A 15,545-nucleotide genomic window follows, 5' to 3' on the forward strand; every position below is an offset into this window, starting at 1 on the left:
ATCAGTTGTCTGAACAACAACATGGTAATAATGTTAAAATGACTACCCAGCTAACACTATGTGTCTTTCAGATTTATGAAACCCTTATTTTATTCATAAAACAACTGAAATGATTTTCTCCACGCACACAGACAAGGTCTACATCAAAGACTTGCTCACAAATAGAAAAAAGGTTTCACTAATCTGAGTCTGTGTTTTAAACAGTCTCTAAACTCCCTCTGTTAGTCCCATTGAATCTGGACTAGATTAAGTGTAGTGGTTTTTGATCTAGACCTTATCTGATGTGGTGTGGATGGAGAAACAAAGCAATGAAATCACCTTTTTTGTGCGTTTTCACAAATAGAAAACGGGTTTTATAATTCTGAATAAAAAATATGAGTTTTAACAAGTGTAAATGTGACTGCAGCTCTTCTCCCCTCTCTTTGCTCTTCCCTTCACCCTTCTGTACCTCTACAGCCCAATAACCAGACTGACACTCATGTCCTTCAACACCTCATTGTAAACCTCTGGCTTGTAAAACAGGAAGGTGAGAGAAAGACAGTCTGCTTCTATTACACACACACACACGCACACACACACACACACGCACACACACACACACACACACTCACACACACACATTCACTCTGTACTCTCAGGGAAGTAAACAACATTCGTGCAGTCCAGATTCAGACAGGAATGTGTCCAGCTCTTATCAACTTTTCTTTTTTTATTTACATTTCCTCTCTATGATATTCCTCTGCCTGTCATTTCTGTCAGACCAGCATGCTTTGCTCCAACCAGCAGTGGCTGTAAGCAGGCCCGCTCACTAAGGGTGGCTGAGACCACAATGGTAAGTCCACCTTCAGGGTGGTCCACTGTGGCAGAGTAGGTTTGATGCTAGAGATTACTCATAGCTTCAGGCTGTGTCACTGTTCTTAGGTTGTCTTACACTGAAAGGTAACTCTTCTCAGTGTGTTACATTAGATTGTGTGACACATTATGGCCCAGACACACACACACACACACGTCTGCACAACTATACAGCCCTTCAAGGCATTTTCTAATAATATGAATTCGCACAGATACTTAGAAATGCATCCACAGAGACACAAAAAATAATTTCCCTCCTCTTACACACACACACACACACATACACACACTCACACACACTCTACCCTACGGTCCATATCCAGAAATCTTGACTACATTTGCATTTTAAGCAGCCTATAAAACACCTCCCCTCCCCAGCTCCTTAAGAAGCTGTCGGGCTGTGGTTTCTTCCTCCAACATGGAGGACTGAAGCTGGGGTGAAGGAGCAGCAGCTGGTCCAGCACGACGATGCTCACCTCCAAGAGGAATGTGAGGCATTTAACAGAGCCTGGTGAAGAGAGGTGACTTGGGGAAGTCAGTAGGAATGTTTTTTTAGGTTTATCCCCATGTGACCTTGGTGGATGTCGTAGTCTGCATGTGAAAAAGAACCGGGAAACATCTGAATGGCTGTAAGTGGTGCGTTGCTCACTTGTGCTCATGGAAAATACAGTAAAGTATTGCTCTGAGAACAAAGTTACATCAGTAACAAGGAGGTGCTCAAGTCCTAATGTCTGTCATGGACCAGCAATTATTAAGAGTTTCATAATGGACAGATCTTATGGTCTGTTTGTTCAGCTTTCTAGAAAAACGTGTTGCTTTTAGAGAGAATCAGTAGCAGTAGTTGATGGAGTTACTTGTTTACGCATAATTAGTGATACTTGGTTGAGATCAAGCACTCAACTGTGTGAGTGCTTGCTCCCATGTTTGTCTTTGTTATCAACCTGTGTGTCGTCCCACTATCTGACTCGCAGCTGTCGGACGCCTCAGGCTCTACAGGGTTTCGTGCCTTGTCAAAGCTGTGGAGCTTCTGGCTGCATTTCTGCTTTCTAGGCTCAGCAGGATACCGTGCACCTCAGACTGTTTTACGACTTCATTCTCACTGCTGTGTGTTGTGCAACAAGCCTGCCCAGCTCCATAAGCAACACACACACACACACACACCCTAATGTTTTATTAAGCCAACTATGGAAAAGCAGCATTAAGCTGCATGGGACCACAAAGAGGCTCTTTGTATAGTGGTGTGTTTTACACACACACACACACACACTCACACACACACGCACACGGTAGTTCAGAGAGGAACAGACAACACAGCAGTCATACTAACATTTACCCTTCACTCTCTCTGCACTGCCCTTTTTATTGCCCAGGCACAGAAAGGAGTCTTTATGTATAGAAACTTCAGAGAGGACTCAGACGCCTTCACTTTTTGCTCACTTTGTGTTGTAGACCAATCCACACCCAGTAACCTGTAAACCTGTAACTTGTAAACAAACTGAAAACATGTTTTTAGAAAATTTTCTTACACTCCAAACTGTGGTCAGAGTCCACCTGCAGCAAACTAAACTGATTGGACATAGTTTAGAAAGACACACACCTGTGCATATAAGGTCCCACAATTCACGCGGAACTTCAGGACAAAATCCAAACCATGGAGTCCAAGGAACTCTCTGTGGACCTCAATGCAACCTGAGACTGGAGTGGTGGCCAAGACAGCACTGGAGTGGCCTCAGGACAAGTCTCTGACTGTCCTTGAGTGGACCAGTCAAAGTCCAGACTTTGCTTCACAGACTCTTCCCACTGAGTCTGAGGGAGCTTTAGGGAATCCGGGTGTGCAGTCTTTGCAGAGACTTACCCAAGAAGAATCACAGCTGTAATTTCTGGGGCTTTTGCTAAAATTTCTAAAAAACATGTTTTCACTTTCTGCGATATTCAGTTACTGATGAAATACCAGTGTTATCCATTTACAGTTAAATCTATAACAGAATCACGCATGGAAGTGTGTGTGTGTTTGTGTGTAGAGGCAGGTTTGAGGATAGCAGAAGAACACAACCTTTAATATCCTCCTCAGGCTGCAACAGCCAGCACTTCTCAGAAAAAAGACCAGTGTTAGAAGGAAAAGAGGATTATGGTACGGGTTTCCAGAGAGAGGGGTGTATTGTGTGTGAGAGCTGGGAGGTGAGTAGCATGTCAGTGTGCAGTGAATATTCAGAACAGTAGTTCAGATTTCACATTCGTACTGAAGCTCTGTTTTTTCTTCTTCCTCTTAGTATTAGGAAGATTAGACGCTACACTAGCTCTGTTTTTTTTTTTTTTTTTTTTTTTTTTTTTTAAGTGGTGGTCAAGAAGTTTTAGTTGGTCTTGTTGGTCCTGATAATCCTGACCCCAGGCCCTGATTTAAGTGGTTCTTGGTTCTGAAGTTTTTCAAAACATGACTCCTTTAAACATCCAGTCCAACTCCAGTGAGCCTGCTGTGCACAGAGGAGTGGCAGCCTCAGATTCTCATGTTGGCCATTTCCTCATCAGCATGATGACCCTGGAATTCCCATTCAATGAAGAGGGTGTGTGTGTGCACTATTGTTGCCTGTCTCTTCACGTTGTGTCATTGGTTCCACAACTTGTGTGTGTGTGTGTGTGTGCATGCATGATTAGTCAGCCTGGACCTCCCAGATCCATAGTTCCTCACCTGAGCAGTAATGGTGTCTGGGAATGTGGGTTAAACTTTAAACTTTTCACTAGATTCTTTGAAAGTTCATCAGGCGTGGAGAAGGAAAGTCCTGAGTGTCAATGAAATCTGACAGGAATTCACAGTTTTTAGTGGAGATCAGTTTGTGTATCTGTGAACTAGTTAGAACAAACACTAACATCAGCCAAGTGTCCCTTAAATCCTGACTGAGTGCTCTGTGATAATACTTAAGCACACTCTACAGCCGACGGCCAACTCTACAGGTGTGTTCATGTTGTGAATGGTTTGCTTTATTGACATGAATTGGACCGTTGGACTGTTTATATATGTGTCTTCTGCTGTGTCTCGCATCTCACACACACACTCATAATTACAGTGTACTGTTTTTAGTTTCAGTAATTATTGTTTCTGCACTGTGCCTACTTAAACACAACAGTGTACTGCACCAACAGGGCCAACTGTACGGACAGAAGGTGTAGCTACCTAACAGTGTACACACTGAGTGTGTGTGGTGTGTGTGTTTGTGCGACAGCTCAGATCACTTCTTCTTTTTGCTTCCATATGTTCATTAGTTGTATGTTGTATAAGTGCAGCTTCACCTCAGTTCCTTCCCTCCCAGGGTGAATTCATTGCTTTAACTTTATGTGCAGTCATGTGGCCTAGGTTTGCACTTCCATAAAGTGAGGGGTCCCCCAAACGTTTTAAAAGAATGGTCAAGAAGAGAGTTTACTGTCCTGACTTTATTCAGCTTCCAGCTCCAAAAAAGCTCCTAGCCTTCAAACTCCACGTCTCCAGTTTGTAACACAACCTTTCTGTTAATAATTTAAAGTCTCACGCCAAATCCTGGTGACATCATGAGGGTTATTCTCTCAGGCATGACAAAGCTCCAGCAGAGCCGCACAGGATATTATGCAACTGTTTCCACGGGCCGAGTGCTGCTGTGGGTCTAAAACCAGCGAAGTGCCCCTTTAACACTTCATATCCAGCTAGCTGAAATGAAATGTGGCTAAATCTGTTAGAGTCTAGTTTGGAAAGATGCTGAAGGTTTGTGTGACAGAGGCACTGAGGTAACAGTGAAACAGCAAACAGACTTTCACGGTTTCCCCTGGTTGTGTTTTGAATATGAAGAAAAAAAATGTGCATGAGGTTTCTAACTGAAAATATTTTCAAAATAAACTTCATCATGGTCAAGTGAATCAGCACTACACTGTCCCCCGCCAACACTTTGTGTTCTACATAAAGCTTCGGGTTTAGGAAGTGAATAACTGAGACAGAGTTTCTGTTGGTGTGTTTGTGTACATGTGTGCCATTGTGGTTGTTTTTTCCATATTCTCTTTGTGCAGCTTGTCCAAAAATGTCACCTCTCCCCTGAGAGTGCCAGAGCCCAGCCTCCCTCCATCTCTCATAACTTCCATCTGTCGGTCGGTGGCTGCCTGGCTGCTGCTCCTCTCCCACTACCAATTCTAATAATAGCTTGTTTTTGTGCTGGGATGCTGCCGGTCATGATGTTTCTGCTCCAGGAGAGTCCAAATATTGGTCTTCCCCTGCCCCCCCCCCAACCCCAACCCCAGCCCCATCCCCCACCTCACCCCATCCGCCCCAGCTCCAGTTTGAAGCTGAAACAGCTGGCTCACTGCTCTCTGTCTCTGTAGCCATCAGCACATCCTCTCAGCTTCTCTCCCACTTGCTTCTGTTGCTAAAGCGCTGTCTCTCACTCTGTGATACCTTTCACACTGGCATCCTTCTGGGCACAAGTCACGTAAATCGTGTAATATGTGTGAAAATCACAGTGGTGAGTTAAAGGCCTAGATCTGAATAGTTCTAAACAGTGTTAAAATGAAGCCAATACAACAGTGCAGAGCTCTCACACTAAAACAAGATGTTTGGTGAGTGTGAACATTTGTCATCAGCCATAGCTACACATTAGGGTGGACTCTGGTTCTCAGTGGTCTACTCGATTAAACTTTATTTTCAAGGAAAGATTTGCATTTGTTTTCCCAGCCCCTACATTTAAATGAATTTTAAAGTTTGATGAAATGATTGCATTTGGATTAAGGTTCTGGCGTAAAAAGCGATGATCAGTTGATAATCTAGTCTAGACAGCGTCAGAAATTAGGACAAGTTCCTATCACATATTACTAGATGTCCTCAGATTGCTTTATGTTTGTCAACAGCAGTGAAAAACCCCACAGCTGTTCAATTTCTAATGACCCGAAACAGTTGCTTAAATCAGTAAATGTCTCCTAGTTTTACATAGTAAACAACTCCAGGGAAGGGTTCATATTCTGTTCAAATACTGAAACAAGCTACAGCCATGACCTGATGAGATGGTCCAAACTATCAGTGTCTCCAAGCGTCTTTGATCTGACAGCCTTTGTGTCTCGCTTCGTAAATATTAATGGCCCAGTGACCCACTGTAAACTGAATGATAAGAGGAGATTCTCAGGTGTCTGGGGATCGATTTCAGTGTAATATGCCTGAAACATAAACATAAACAAAAACATAAGTAAATCACAATAATATATGAGTAAATGAAAGACTGATGAATATGCAGTCATGACACTTCATCAGACTTTTAGTAGCAGACAGTGGATAACCCCAGATAAACTGAAATCTCCTTACTGCAGAGCAACATCAGACAATGACTGTGATAATTAAACCACAGAAAAAAAAATTGTAATAGTGTAAATGGACCAGGCCCTGATGGTGCTGACAGAAAAGATAATCCCGGACATGCAGCCCTTTCTCAGCCTTTCTTTTTGCATAATCTACCAGTATTATGTTGCCTGCACTTTTCTGTGTCTGTGGTGTCATGCTTTTTTTTTTGCCTAATGTTGAAAAATCCTAAAACACTCACAAAATTATTATCCCAGAAACCCATGAGGAAATGCCATGATTGTGCAGTTATGAAGTTCACTTCCACTTCGGTCCTCAGTCTTTATTTTCAGTTTAAGTGTAAGCAGGACTTGACAGAATCTCAGCCCTGGGATTTTGCCTTGTTACTTATATTGTCATATTGTCCAGCCCTGGCTTAGATGGTACATTACAGTAATTATTTTGTGGAACAAAGCTAAGAGTCTTCAGCCGTGGTTACAGCTCTATGAGGCTGTGCTCTCTCACAGTGGTGCTTTGAGCTAAATGCTAACACACTCCTGATGACAGTGCTGACATGTTTAACAAGTAGTCCGTAGAATTCATGTTTATTGCCTAAAGGCCACAGTGTGCATCAAACACACAAACGTGCTGAATCAGCATAACTTCTTGCACAACTGCTTCTGTCATTTGTGCTGTACAGCGGCGAGTGACGCGGTGAATGCCTTTGAGGAGAGTCTGTCTGAAAGTGGGCGGTGTTATCCCCAGTTCCACAGTTCATTGTATCGAGGCCACTGAAGCACACGGGAGAGATCAGGGAGGCAGTGTGAGGCAGCCAGCAGGCTGTGACTGCAGAGTGTGACCGTTTGGAGCCTCTGTACTTGGTCAGATAACACGTCTAATGAGACATGCTTAACTTTTCACCCTTTTAAACACCACAACTCAGCCTCTTGTGTATCAGAAAGTTTCTCAGTGCTGCTTACTGCAGCCACAGCTCCCTTCTCCAGCTGCCTGTCGGTCCATTACTGCTGTTCATCGAGCTGATGAAATGGAGGCGACAGGAAAAAAAATAGCTCTTGTCCTTCCTACTTTTCCTCTCTGTCAGAGGAGTTTCTGCATTCTTTCGGATAATGTGTGCATAATTCTCTCCACCATAATCAGCATGTAAAAACACAGGCTGTAATTTGCCTGTGAAGGCCTTGCCCTCACACAGGCAGCAGTGGCTTCTGTTGGCTTCTAAGAGCCATGAAGTCCAAATTATCATTTGCTTTTAACTGTCCAAGTGTTTGCTCACTGGCCTCTTTCTCTGATTTAAGTGTTATCATCTGCTCAAGTGGCAGTTTTTTTTTTTTTCCCCCACTGAAATGTGTCATGCAGTGATTTATATGAGATGTGGCTGGAAATTATGTTGAGTAATTTACAGCGTGTCAGGCTCAGTGGTGATGTTAACAGATTTTCCTCCAGCAATTCAGAAAATAAAACATGTTTAAAAACTTAGTCCATCAACAGAAAATCAAAAGAAACAAGTTAAACAGCAAAAAGCTGCAGAGCAAAAAGCTGCAGAGCAGTCTGTAGTGCGTATCAGCCAACCAGCCCTCCATGTCTACTCTAAATACACAGCCTGTGGGCGCAAGATGGCGGACGGTGTGGAAACCCACTGGGCCCAACAATGCCTGTAGTCACACGCTTGTGTCCATAACTGGCCCAGGATCTGCTGCGGGTAGGGACAGAGCAGACCAATGTCAAAGGTTGTGTTTGGGTAATTTGCCTCAGGATAACTAGCTGTCCCGTGGAGCTTCGGGTGGAACAGCAGGACTATTCACTGCAGTGACTTCACTCATTTTTACTCCAGTCCTGAACTCTGACGGCTTTAGGTGGCAACATGCTCGGTGCCTCCCGCTGGATGTTTACAAATAGTTATTTACATCGAGTTTTACTGTTTATTTCATTGATGTCACGTATTGATATGATGCATGTTTCCCCCTCTTTTTTCATTTTAATGGTTGAGGTGTGACGTTAAAGATCCATCTCTGTCTGATGACCGTCTCACCTGGTCCTCTGTCTCTTCCTGCTCTGGGAATGATGACTGGTCATCTTTGGCCTGCTCAAGCACTCAGACCCTTAAGCAGTTAAATGCAGTGCAGACGAGCGTGTCTCGTGTGTGTTAAGTTGGTAATGACAGTGTGTGTGTGGGTTTTCTGTGTGCGTCCCCACCCTTCTATTCTGTGTCAGTGTGAGTGTCCCATTGGACGGCTGCCATCCCAAGTGACTGCCCTAAACAATGGAATTATACAGTGGGAGACAGCACACACACACACACACACACACACACCATTTTATACTTAGCTTAACCCACTGTGGTGCAGAGACTAAACCACATTTATGTACACTATGCACCTGCAGCTAAGCAAAGCTATCCTCAAACACATGATCCTGCACGTGAGCCTTTTAGAAAGTTTATTGTTTGTAATTTATACCAACTTTAGCCAAATAAAAGGGAGAATTTAAACGTAAAAACCTTCATCTCATCAAGTTGGGACTGTAATGGGACTGTATTCACAGTGTTATGTTCTCCAGTGTGTTATGTCTCAGCACGCCTCGTCTCTGTGGCTTTGTTTGAAACATCAGCCACATTTTGTCATCAACACCAGATAAAAGCAAAGTGGAAGCTGTGAGGATGCGTCTGCCCTGAAGCGTTGCTGCTCCTCTGCTTGAGTGCGTTCTAAAGTTATTGCCTGCACCACTGTAGATACTTTCTGATTTGTGTGGTGCCAAACGCACCTGTCCGCATCTGAGTTACGATCCTGATAAACTCCAAAGACTTTTATAGCTTCCTGTCTGGCAGCTGTGGCTGTTTGTTTATGATAGCCCCAGTGACTCCCTACTTGCTCTCATTTATGCCTCTTAAAATCTAATTCCACTGCAGACATGGCCGTTCATCATGCTGACATGACTCAGGGGACTATAGCAGCGTGATTGGGGTTGTTGTAGTTGTTTCCCATCTGCCTGATTTTTTTCCTCTTCTTTTGTTTGCTTAAGACAATATTTTGACTCTGCTGCCAGTAAAAAAAAAAAGAAAGGCACTAATGGTACTAGTTTAAATTGTAATTTGTGTTTTACACAGCCTGATTGTGTTGAAATCGTTAAAAAAAAAAAAAAGTATTTTATTTTCCATTCTGCAGATCCCAGCTGATAGAAATAGCTTGTTTTGGTGCGTCTGTTGACTTGAATGTAATCCAACAGTTAGATCTTAGCTATTAATAGAAGTTGTGGTTTCATTTCACAGCGGAAGATGGAAAAAATCAGGAGTAATAAAAACCTAAAACAACCCCACCATCTCATATTGGTTGTGTTGTTCCTGAACAAGAGTTGAATGTCAAATACTACTGTAAATCTCAGCTGCTGCCTTATGTTTACTGACTGAATTAGAGGTCTGCATAGATGTTAGTCAGAACTGACAGAAAAGTCTTTAATTATGCAAAAATAAAATAAAACCAGTCAACATGAAAAGATGAGGAAAGAGGAAGTGTGTGCACACGTTTGGTCAAAGCCACTGAGTTCCACCCAAAAGCAGAGGTGATCCCTGAGACTTGGACATCCATCCTGCCTCGTACCCAAGCTCAGACTCCGTCACCCCAGGGTGATTTCTTCGGGGCCATAAAGTTTAACAACCATGGGAACTTCCTTTATCCACCTCCTCTACAGCAACAAGTGGCTTTCCTCTGACCACTGAAACATGTCCAGAAAAGCCCTCTGTCATGTCATTGAGGAACTTCATCCCATAAAAGGCCCTGATCACGAAAACCGGGGAGTTTTATGTCTTAATTTCTGGAAGGACATTTTCCGGAAGAGAGCGCAGGGTGATGATTCCCCTCCTCCTCCTCACACTGTTCCTCTCTCTCCCTCTCTCTCTGAAGTTCATCAGCCCAGGGGGAATGTGTTCTTTTAGATGGACAGCAATTGTTGGGGTGGGGGGGGGGGGGTTCCTCTGTAAATAACCTCTTGGCAGCCAGCCAGCCGGGCTGTCCAGCTCCAGTGCCAGCAGGCAGATTGTTGCAGTAACTGAGAGGGAATTCACCGATACACGAGTTTTGAAACAGCACAGCGACAACTGCACGTTCTTCCGAAAAGTAGAGATAGAAAGAAAATCTGTTGTATTAAAAACAAACCTTTTTTTTTTTTTGAAGCAGAGAAGGCCAAAAAGATTTGCCTCTGATGTGCTTATGTGTCAGCAGTCTGAGTTTATTTTCACTCTTTTTGGTTTCAATTTTTCTTAGTGTAGAAGAAATGGAAATCTCACACTTTATTATAAACAGTTTTGCAGGTCCAGTGTGCAGCTAGATCACCTCTGGAAGCGATGTTTACAGGATACTGCAAATGATACGGCCAGCTCAGATGTTACGACTGAGTCTGTTATTTATAGTTACTATAAAGACCATCAAGCAGGGTGGGAGAAACTGTAGCAGCAGCCAGAACAGTCAAAAACCAGTGTTACACTGGTTTGAGACGTCAGAGGAAGATTTAGTGCTGTGGTTTTTCAGTAAAGTGTCACTAACTAACTAAAATGGTTACGCTCAGCGGTGGAACTTGTCTCTGTGGGAACAGAAAGGTTGCTTTTAAAGTTTAACTGATGAACAGAGGAGCTCAATTACACTGTGGCACCACGTGTGTTCGAATCAAACACAATAAAATGAGAGCTTGTATCTGAACCATACTGATTCTCTCTGTTTATTATTTTGGACCACAGCACAGTCATGTAAGTATGACCTGGCCATAGTACCAACAGCTGAGTGGGAAAACTGCTCATGTCAGCCTGCTAGTTGTGATTGTGAAGTTGGACATATTTGAACTTGTGACATCTCAGCACTGGGCAAAACAAACTACTGATTTGTCAACAAATCTGTGGCAAAGTACTATCTACTCGCTGCAGATATACAGTACCTACAGCCTGAGGCCATGCTGAGGCCTCTCTAAGTCTGATTGGTTCAGTCTCTGAGGATCCAGATGGACACTGGTTAACATTTGCAGAGGCCGGTGTCCCTCCTGCTAGATGTTAATTGTTGTTGTTGTGTGTCCGTGCTTGTGCGCGTTTGTTTATGTTCACAATCATGTCACTAATTAGAAACTTGCTTTATTTCCCCTCCCAGTCGCTCTGCAAATGACCGGGTGTTGAATGAAGCATTGTGGTTAGGCACTGTAATTAATGACCAGCTCATCCTCCTCCTCCCCCTCTCTCTCTCTCCCTCCCTCTCTCTCTCTCTCTCTCTTACTCTAACTCTGGCTTATTATCATTAGTCACATTCCATCAGTTCTCAGTGAGCACTGAGGCTTGTGAGTACTTGTTTGTGGCGATGTCCCTCATCGTTTCCACATTCTCTCCGTCTCACCCCCCGTCTTCCCCTTTCACCATTGTCTTCCTGTAACCCCGTTTCTGTCCGCTTATGTCATTCTGCCAGCCTTTTCACTTCAGATATAGTCTGCCCCCCCCCCAACCCCTCTCTGCTGTTGTCCCTTTCGCTCTCTTCCAGAATGTAGGATAGCTGAATTGAAAATGAGTGAAAGGCTGGACTCAGTGTAGCGGATGATGGCTCAATTGAATGTGCCTCTCAGGAATGCTCCCTTGTGCCGTGGAGTCTCTTGGCTGCAGCTAAGACTTCAGTCCAGTACATTTGTGGTGGGTTTGTCCTACAGGGTTTCTACCCAGCTACTCCTGTCTGTCTGTCTGCTACAGGCCCAACAGCTACCTGTCACAAAGTCCAACTCCCCATTTCCTCTGAACCAACATCAGCATCGACTGTGTTTAGTAAATAACTCACAGAAGAGGAAGTTGTACTTACGCAGAGTGTAGCTGCTCAGCTCAGAGGCAATCATGTTCCAGTATCAAAGCTCTTACTCAAACCATCCTCCCACAATCCACCATTCCAGCGTGGCTGCACCCTCTTCGAGGTGATACAGTGAAGCTTTAGAGTGACTGAAAAGATATTTGGCTGCCAGCTGAACTCTGTCAAGGCAAAGGCAAGGGGAGGAATGTGGCTGGTGAATATATCCACCTTTGAAGGTCCAGGTGATTCAGCATCGCCCCACCCAAAACCACAACAGCCAGCACCAGTCACCACCTCCACCGATTCATACCACAACAGCCTGATGATGTTGGTCTTTTAAGGCCTATACCAACATTAATATTCGAGAGCATAAAAATCTGATAATAACATATTAACCAATAGTCAATATTTACATAACGACAAACTTAAAACATTCTGATGAGGACTCTTTAAATTAGTTTCTTAAAAAATTGTGACCATGATATGTCACAGTGCTGTGCGAAGGTTTTATTGCATTAGAAAAGGTGCCCAGTAGAAAACTAGATTGAGTAACACATAATAAATAAATAATAATAACATTTTAGATGGCAAAAACACTGCACAGGCGTTGATAATACACTGAGGAAGGATTGTACAACAGGATATTATGGTGACAGTCAGCAATTGCAAGGCAAACAGTGGAACTACTCCAGACTGTGTTGGCACAGCGAGTTATTCTACCCCCAGAGCTGTCCACTGTGCCAACACAGGGGTCTCACTGAAAGTAAAGAGGTGGCTATATTTTTTGATACTGTGCTAACATTCTTCCTTGAAGAAGAATCCAGTTGTTATTGACCACTTTCTTTTTCGTCTGTCCTGTGTATTCAATTGGAGTACCCATCACATGAAGTGAATTAAGTTACTGTTTCTGTAGACAAAGTGGAGTCCATTATCTAAAAGTACAGGAACATTTAGATAAAGCAATTACAGGCACACATTTCCTCCTCTCACCTGACATCACATTGACGCCTTTTGGCTCACTGAATTCACCAAAAAAAAAAAAAAGACATCCACTTGGAGGCAAAATGGGTTTTTTTTTTCTAACGTGAGAAAATTGAATCAGCAGTCCATTCTCTTGTTCTCATGTATCTCAAACTCTGAATGAAGTTGAGGCCGACTCGATTATCCACTGCAGGAGAGCGGAGTCCTGGAGTGATGGCTGCCCAGTTTACTGTAGTTTTTGGCTATTTGATTAGCAGCTTTCAGCAAATAATGAATGTAGATAGATGAGGGCCTGACAGGCCTGTTACTCTTAGATGAGTGGAGTGACAGCCGGCAGATTTGGAGAGTTATTGGTGAAGACTACACTGTGCTCACACTGGACAGTGTTGCCCACGATGGAGTATAATACATGCAGCTTGTGGAAGTGGTTGGCCTGTGGAGGTAACAGGAGAAGCATGTATTTGTTGAAGTAGTGCTGCTGTGAGTTCATTCCTGAACACTCTGAACAGTCAGTCCTGACTGTGCTGCATCAGGCTCTGCACTGGTTTCTTAGGATTATCTACACAGAGCTGTAAAGCATCTTTCCACCACAGAGTCGTGACATGCTGACTACAGAGTTCAGGCTCTGCAGCAGCAGAGCTGCAGCTTTTAACCAAGATATGAAAACTTGCTCACCCCACCTCAGGGGTCGGAGGAAAAAGTCTGTCTTTTGGTTCAGGCAGGATTTTCACTGAACCGCTTGTCGGTTCTTTGGAAACTTTGGAAACCCCCCCACCCCCTCACCTTTCCAGCGTTGGACAGGGAGGTGTCTGTGTCGACCATTGTTTATAACTTTCCAACACTGACAATTCAGCTTTCACACTCACATCACGCCGTGATTGGCCAACTGTGCAGAGCTGATAGAGGAGCCAGGTGTTGTACTTCTCTTTCTTTTTTTCATACAACTATTTGTGACAGTTTTCACATGAACAGCTGAGTGCAGCACTATGAATGTCTTCCTGGAGAGACAGTCTGAAAATATGCACCATCATCCCCGCATCTCCTTCCCAACTTTGTCACAGCCAACTTTTCACTCTGCCTTCCACTGTGTCTGTTTGGAACAACTATAAACACATGACTTCCAGCGTGGCTGGATAATGAAACACCAATAAACAAGCCTTTGGATTAGACTGTATTGAGTGTGGTCACTGATGCATTAGTCAGTCTGCTTGACCTCTGTGTCTCTGCTTGCACTGAATCTGGAGGTAGTTATACTGGCCTTTAAGTGGAAAAACAAACATGATCATGGAAGTGCTTGACGAGGAGTTTTAGATTTAATTCACATTGGCTTAAAATTATATAGATATCAATAATTTTTTTGTTTCCTTTCTTTCCATCTATGGCCTCTGGTCTACGCCTTTTAGCCTCATTCTCACATACTCTCACATACAGGAGATTTCCAACAACAAAGTAAGCTTTTCTAAAGCTCATACTGTGGCCTTGTGTGTGTGTGTGTGTTCAGTGGGGTAAATAGTGTCTTTTTCAGTCTGTCTCTGTCTTTTTCTAACCTCCCATTTGAATAAGCTCACTAGAGATCTGCCTGAACTCGAAAGAAATAATCCTGGTTCTGTGCCAGTGATGGGAGATGATACAGGAGGAGAGGTGGATAGAAAGAAGAGAGAGATGGCGAGCAGAAAAGATGAGGATACACTGTAAACAGACTGAAAAGGAGAACCGAGTGTAATTCAGTCATAATTACAGTATTTCACAAAGTATGAAACCACAGATTCAGGTGGCCAAACAAGGAAACTTTACCCTGCTCACTGTTCCCATGCCATCCTCTTTTCTCTTGCAGCTACTTGTTTTTCTGGCAAGGACTCTGAAACCAAAGGTTTTTGTACCTTGTATCCTAGCAATGAGGGAGGATTGTATACTGGGACAGTGTGTGTGGCACTGAAAGCCCTCTTGGACTGACACTACTCGACCTGGCTTCTTCTGAGGGCTTTTTAAAAAGCAAAAACGGATGTAGCCAGTCAGACATAGGTCTGACAGGAATTTCAATGGGAATGAGCTTCCCAGGACTTTCAGTGAACTGCAGTGATTCCAAAAAATACAGTATGTTTGAACCATAGAGTCTGTGCTTGTAGCAAACACTTTGCTGCCCTAATCCTCCCTGGGTGTCTAAGTATAGAATATACTCACGTGTCTTCACTTTCCTTTGTGTTACAGGTTGTGTCCAGAAGGATGTGTTTTTAAACCCATGCTGCTGGGAGGTCAAGAGGTGACATGCCTCTGTAAAACACCACTGGAAACAAATGGTGAGGAGCCAATGTCTTAATTTGTTATGCTTAAGGCACCCTCCTTCCTTAGCCTGTTTCAACAAGTGACTGCCACTTGATACAGACATATACAGTCATATGTTTTAAAAATAAGTAAGTATGGTTTTCATTTCTTTTCTAACAGTGGTTAGTTTTGTTTACATAGTTAATCTGCAGAAAGAACAGACAAACCATCAAGTGATATAGGTCAAAAGTTTGCACCCTCCTGTAGAACTACTCTGTGCAGCACAGTGGGATGTGAGATCAGTTTCCTTATATTGTTCAGTGCAATAAAGGAACAGTACACTCACCAAG

The 15,545-nt window shown here is 43.4% G+C and overlaps 1 protein-coding gene across 1 annotated transcript in view; it reads left to right on the top strand.

Annotated features, from left to right (window-relative positions):
* plxnb1b (plexin b1b) overlaps positions 1 to 15,545 on the top strand; it is an 83,265-nt gene that overhangs the window by 35,950 nt on the left and 31,770 nt on the right. The window contains exon 3 of the mRNA XM_041033839.1: positions 15,142 to 15,230. The gene's annotated coding sequence lies outside the window, so the exon portion shown is untranslated. The remainder of the gene's footprint in view (positions 1 to 15,141; positions 15,231 to 15,545) is intronic.

This window comes from Toxotes jaculatrix, chromosome 3 (genome assembly GCF_017976425.1).
Source record: "Toxotes jaculatrix isolate fToxJac2 chromosome 3, fToxJac2.pri, whole genome shotgun sequence".
Lineage (NCBI taxonomy): Eukaryota > Metazoa > Chordata > Actinopteri > Toxotidae > Toxotes > Toxotes jaculatrix.